The sequence below is a fragment of the Nematolebias whitei genome, chromosome 23, assembly GCF_014905685.2.
Source record: "Nematolebias whitei isolate Nwh7 chromosome 23, NemWhi1, whole genome shotgun sequence".
In the NCBI taxonomy this organism is placed as follows: domain Eukaryota; kingdom Metazoa; phylum Chordata; class Actinopteri; order Cyprinodontiformes; family Rivulidae; genus Nematolebias; species Nematolebias whitei.
In genome coordinates, this window is record NC_056520.1 from 1,822,936 (window position 1) to 1,829,212 (window position 6,277).

Here is a 6,277-nt window from a genome sequence, read left to right on the forward strand (position 1 = left end):
ACTACAACTCTGCTCTGTAAGAAACTACAACTCTGCTCTGTAAGAAATTACAAGGGGAAGTATCAGAGGTTACAGGTGATAATATAAAGATGGAGAAGAAGATATAACTTTCTTGTCTTCATCTTTACAAGGAAATAATTCTTGGCATTTCTCCGTATCAACCTGTGTTAAGTCATAGAGGCAGCATAGTAAAATAAAACTCGTAAATTTTAAAAATAAAACAATATACTGTGAGTTAGTAGCTACACCTCGATGTAAAAGTTATATTTGCAACTTTCTACATACGTTGGTGCAGATGTTCCTACAAATGCTTCTACAGATGTTCCCACAGATGTTCCCACAGATGTTCCTACAGATGTTTATGCGTATCGATGAAGTGTACAGGTTAGTCTGAACAAACGTTACAGTCAGCTTCACGGCGGCGGCTGTTGGCGGTCGCAGTTACGGAGATGGAGTAAAACACATCGATCGGGATGATGATGGGCGGGGCTTACACTTGACTTCAGTGAGTTGCTGGTGATGTTCTGGGAGGACTATAATTGTTTTTAGACTTCCATTAATATTGGTCTACCAGTCCTTGAGATATTTTGCTAACAGACACTCAAGGTTGACCATCTGGTGTTTCAACCAAAGGTTCTGATCCGATGTGACCCGGCTGTCTCTCAGACGGGGGATCAGGACAGAAAGTTTGATGATTTGGTCATCCTGAGCTGGATTAGATTAGATCAGGCAGGATTAGAATGTGAGGCTTAATTCTGCTGTTTCAGAAACGTTTTAGTCCAGATTAAAAACGGACAAGACGTGATGCCATCTTTACACTTTCCTGCAACCTCTCCAGTGATTACCGTAGACTGAGTCTGAAATCCAGAGATAAGATTCCTGAGTCTGTGGTGAGAGCCTAACTCTGCATTCTTCTTTCTCCTTCATTTCCTGCTCCTCCTCCTCCCTCCCCCACACCACCAAGTTACCAAAACACAACTCCCCCACACCGCCACCCCCAACCCCCCTCCACCTCAGCCTCTGAAGAGGCCGAAGCCCAAAAATCAGGACTGTGAGCTCAGAGAAAGAACGATAAGAGGAGGCCAGAGGCACACTGTTCCTCTTTGCATGTTACGTGCACACACACGTGCACAGTCACACATTCCTGATTGGTCATGTGGCAAAAACATCAGTGGTCCACAGAGGGCTGGAGTCACACACACGAAGAAAAACAGAGTTCCAACTGCTCCCTCCGTCATCTGTTTCTGGTTCTGGACTCAGGTCTCGGGGGCAGCATCCTGATCAAGAAGATCCAGACACCTCTTCCAGCTCCTCTGGAGGACCCCAAGGTGGTCCAGATCAGCTGAGAGAAAGTCTCTCCAGCATGTGATGGGTGTTCCCCAGGGTCTCCTCCCAGTCAGACATGCCCGAAGCACCTCCAAAGAGTGGCGTCCAGAGATCTTCCTTACCAGATACCTGAACCTCCTCAGCTGTCTCCTCTCAATGTGGAGGAGCAACGGTTCTACTTCAAGTCTCTCCTGGAGAACTTAACCTCTCACCCTCTAAGGGAGAGTCTAGCTGCCCTGCAGAAAGGACTCATCTAGACTTAGATCCAAGATCTGGTTCTACCCAGAGTTCAGGACCAGGTGAGGGGAGGAACGTAGACCAAGCGGTGAACAGAGAGCTTCTCCTCACAGCTCAGATCCACTCCCTCTTCACCACAATGGACCAGAACAGAGTCCACAGTACTGCAGAAGCTGCTCCGGTCCATTCTGCTTTCACCCATGGACACTTGGACTCCACTGGAGGCAGAACTTCAATCCAACCTGGACTTTATTTTGACATAAGAGCAGCTTCTGTCAGTATCTTTGTGACGTTCATGTTCTGAACGTTCTTTCTGTTCCGGTTCTTTCTGTTCCGTGAGGAACAAATAACGATCTTCATCTCATCCTCGACAGCTTGGATCAGAGTTAACGGCTTCGAGCTGCGATAAAAACTCAAAGGATTAAAAACCTTTGGTCGGGCAGACAAAGGAAAGCTTCAGTATGTATTTCATCAGAACTTTATTTTGTCGGTTCTGTTCAGGAAATGCTTCAAAACCACTTCCTGTTTGGGTTAAATCGATCAAACCACTCGTTCAGGGTCATTTCTGTCCTGTCGGCTACTTTAGATGCTTTCAGATCCCAGGGAACCCCTTGATCGTCCTGTTTGTTTGTTTGTTTCACACCAATGGATCGGACGTCTAACCCTCGAAACATGTATCTGCTGCATTTTAGAAGAAATGTTTCATAAAATCTAACAAACATCCATCAGCCCTGACGACAAGTTCACTTTCAAATAAGAGCTTCAGAAGTTTCCACAACACAGATCCTAAAATCCAAAATGGCCGCCTGAGCCATGAAAAGTACCGATCTGTGAAGAACCAAACAACGTCTTTAATAAAAACATCAGATCACAGAACCGTCACTTCCTGTGAACCATTTCAGCTGAAAGCAGCTAAAAATGTCTCATCTCTGAAATGGATGTTTGTGAGCTGAAACAGAACAGCCGACATTTGTTGAGAGCAGGAAAATAAAACCTGAAAGTAGCTGAAATAAGTAGAAAATGTAGCCGAAATTAGCAGAATAAGCAGAAGTCGTCAGAGAGAGGCTGAAGAGATCACAAAAACATCTGAGATTAGCAAAACCGAAACTGAAATGAGCAGAAAAAAATAGCTGAAAAGACTAAACAGCTGAAGTTTATTGAAAGAGGCTGAAAAAACACAAAGGTGGAAATAAGCTAAATAAAATACAGAAAAAATAAGAAAATTAGAAGAAAATACCACAAAAACAGCTGAAAAAGCAACAAAACAAATCCCAGAAATTAGCTGAAGGCAGCTGAAATTAATTGAAAGGACATAAGGGCAACTGAAATGAGCTGAAAGAAACCGAAAGGAGCTAAGAGCAACTGAAATGAGCTGAAAGAAACTGAAAGGAGCTAAGAGCAACTGAAATGAGTTGAAAGAAGCTAAAATGAGCTGAAGGCAACTGAAATTAGCTGAAAGAAAATGAAAGGAGCTAAGAGCAACTGAAATGAGCTGAAAGAAACTGAAAGGAGCTAAGAGCAACTGAAATGAGCTGAAAGAAACTGAAAGGAGCTGTAGGCAGCTGAAATGAACTGAAAGAAACTGAAAGGAGCTAAGGGCAACTGAAATGAGCTGAAAGAAACTGAAAGGAGCTAAGAGCAACTGAAATGAGTTGAAAGAAGCTAAAAGGAGCTGAAGGCAACTGAAATTAGCTGAAATAAGCTGAAAGGACTTAAAGACAACTGAAATGAGCTGAACGAAGCTGGAAGAGCTGAAGGAAACTGAAATGAGTCGATAGAAGCTGAAAGGAACTGAAAGCAACTGAAATGAGCTGAGACAACTGAAATTTGCTGAAAGAAGCTGAAGGCAACTGAAATGAGCTAAAAGAAGCTGAAAGGAGATGAAGGCAACTGAAAAATGCTGAAAAGAGCTGAAGGCAGCTGAAATGAGCTGAAAGAAGCTGAAAGGAGCTGAGGGCAACTGAAATGAGCTGATAGAAGCTGAAAGGAGCTGAAGGCAACTGAAATGAGTTGAAAGAAGCTGGAAGAGCTGTAGGCAACTAAAATGAGCTGAAAAAAGCTGAAAGGAGCTGAGGACAACTGAAATTAGCTGAAAGAAGCTTTGGGCAACTGAAAAAAGCTGAAAGGAGCTGAAAGCAACTGAAATGAGCTTAAAGAAGCTGAAATGAGCTGAAGGCAACTGAAATGAGCTGAAAAATGCTGAAAGGAGCTGAAGGCAGCTGAAATGAGCAGAATAAGCAGAAATTGTCAAAGAGAGGTTGAAATTGTTAAAAATATCTTAAATTAGCTTAATAGAAACAGAAATGAGCAGAAAAGTAGCTGAAGAGGCTAAAAGCTGAAATTAGCAGAAAGAAAAACAAAAAATAGAAATAATTTGAAAGGTGGATGAAGCAAAAAATTATTACAGAAAAAAGGCTAAAATTTGCAGAAAATGCTCCAAAAGTAGCTGCAAAAAGCTGAAATTAGCTGAAAGGAGCTGAAAGCAGCTGAAATTAGCTGAAAGGAGCAGGTAAAGGCTGTAAAGAGCATTGAAGGACGGGAGCAGAGCTCCGTTGTTTTGTTTTGTCTGAAGTCTTCAGCTCCTGTAGACTTGAACCTGGAGGATCTGAGTTTCTTGGACTGGGTCTGAGTGGGACCCTCTGAGCCCAGTCGGCTTTGAACTGGCAGCTGCTGGACTGAGGTGAACCACAACACCGCGCCTCATTTCCTTGCTGTGAGCCGTCGCGTTCTCAAACGAGGAACTTCAAAGTCAGAAACACACTCTGACAGGAAGTAGAACTTTACAGGAAGTAGAACTTTACAGGAAGTTGGTGTGCAGCCACTCAGTCTGGATCCAAGCCAGATCAGACAGGAAGAAATGTTCAAAATGATCCATGTGGGAGGTGTGTTGTGCAATTGCCTGTCTGTTAGCAAAATATCTCATGGAACACTGGACATATTTTAATGAAACTCTCAGACAGTAATCCCTAGATGTTCGCCTACAACTGGCTAACTGCTGGAACCAACCCAATCCAAGATGGCCACCACAGCTAATCAACCTTAACCAACACAAAATCAGGTATAACTCAAGCGGTTTGACTGTTCTTGAGCTGTAATTCTGTGTGGTAGTAGCTGAGAGTTGTTCAAAGCAAAGACTTGACACAGCAAGTCGAAAAATAAAAAGAATAAGCTGAAAGGAGCTTAAAATGTAGCTAAAAAGGCTAAAAAAAGAAGCTGAAGTTAGCAGAAAGAAGCTGAAAGGAGAATAGAAAGTTGAACCTGTAAATAAGCACAAATAGCTGGAATTAGAAAAAAGAAAAAAGCTAAAATGAACATAAGAATATCTTTAAAAGGAGCTAAAGAATTAACAAAAAAGCTGAAAAGCTGAAAACAGCTGAAAGCTGCAAGAAAAAGTTCTTATTAGCCGAAACAAAATCAATATAAAAAGTAGCTCAAATAGCAAAAAAGAGCTGAAATTTACAAAAACGAGGTTGAAATAAAAATAACAGAAAATAAATAAAAACAAGCTGAAAAAGCAGAAACAGCTGAAATGAGCTGAAGGAAGCTGAAATTCATTCATTCTATGAGGACAAACATGGCCGACACAGCTAAATGTTTCTAAAAGTTAAACAAACACCAGAGTGTTAGCAGGAAAGTCCTGAATCAGCCGAACATTTTGAGACATGAATCTTTGAAATTGTTGAATAATCTGAACGTTAGGAAGCGTTCGGCTGTGATCCGGGTGTCTGCAGAGAATCAGCTCCTCTGTAAACATTCTTTACTAAACAGCTGAAGTTTTGGTGCGGGCCTGCCGGCCGTTTGGGCCTCCATGATGTAAACAGAACTTTGAGGTGAAGCGTGTGGACGCTGACAGCTTGTGAGCTGCAGCAGCTGTGGACTCAGCCGAAAACACAAAGAAACACAATCCGGTTGATCAGACGGCGTTACATAACAGCAAACATGTGACTGAAAAAAAGGCCGAAAGATAAAAAAAAAAGGCGAGAGAGAATCGAGGTGATGTCACGAGATTCAGAGGAAAAGGCAAACACAGCGTCACACCTTCGGCCAGATGAGCCGAGGCCAAGGCCTGGGGCTTCAGCACATGTTGCCTTATTTGGCCTCCCAGAAAAGAGGAGGAAAAAGATGGAAGGAGGCGGCGAGGGCCCAACGTCCACATCAGGTTCTTATCAAACGTGGCTTTGGAGTCTGAAGGCTGAGCCACAAGACCAGGACAGAAATGACAGACGCTCATGATGAAGAGGAGTTTTAGAGCTGCTCTTCCTCTCAAACGGTCCACTGAGCTACTCACATGTGACAAAACACCAACGGGAAACAGAACCAGCACTTCCTGTCTGCTCTCCATTTGCAGAACTATCCTCCCCCAGCTGTTATCAAGCCTGGGTCACGCTTCCTGCCTCTCTGCCGCAAGGGATTCTGGGTAAAACACCGAAGATGCTTCGAGCAGTGACCCCTCCCTCTTGATGGCCCCACCCACTTGTATCGGCAACAGGAAGTCATTTTTCCCACTTCCTCCTGGTTTCGAGCAGAAGCAGAAGTGCAGATGTCCCAGTGAGTGAAAAGTGGCTCTGTGTTTTGCTTGTGGATCTCCTTGTGTTCCTCTTTGAAAACTGAAAACCATATGAGGACAACCCTTAAAGATCAAAAGAAATGAACTTCTGTAATGTTACTCCTCCACATCTCACCCTACAGTCCTCCACATCTCACCCTACAGTCC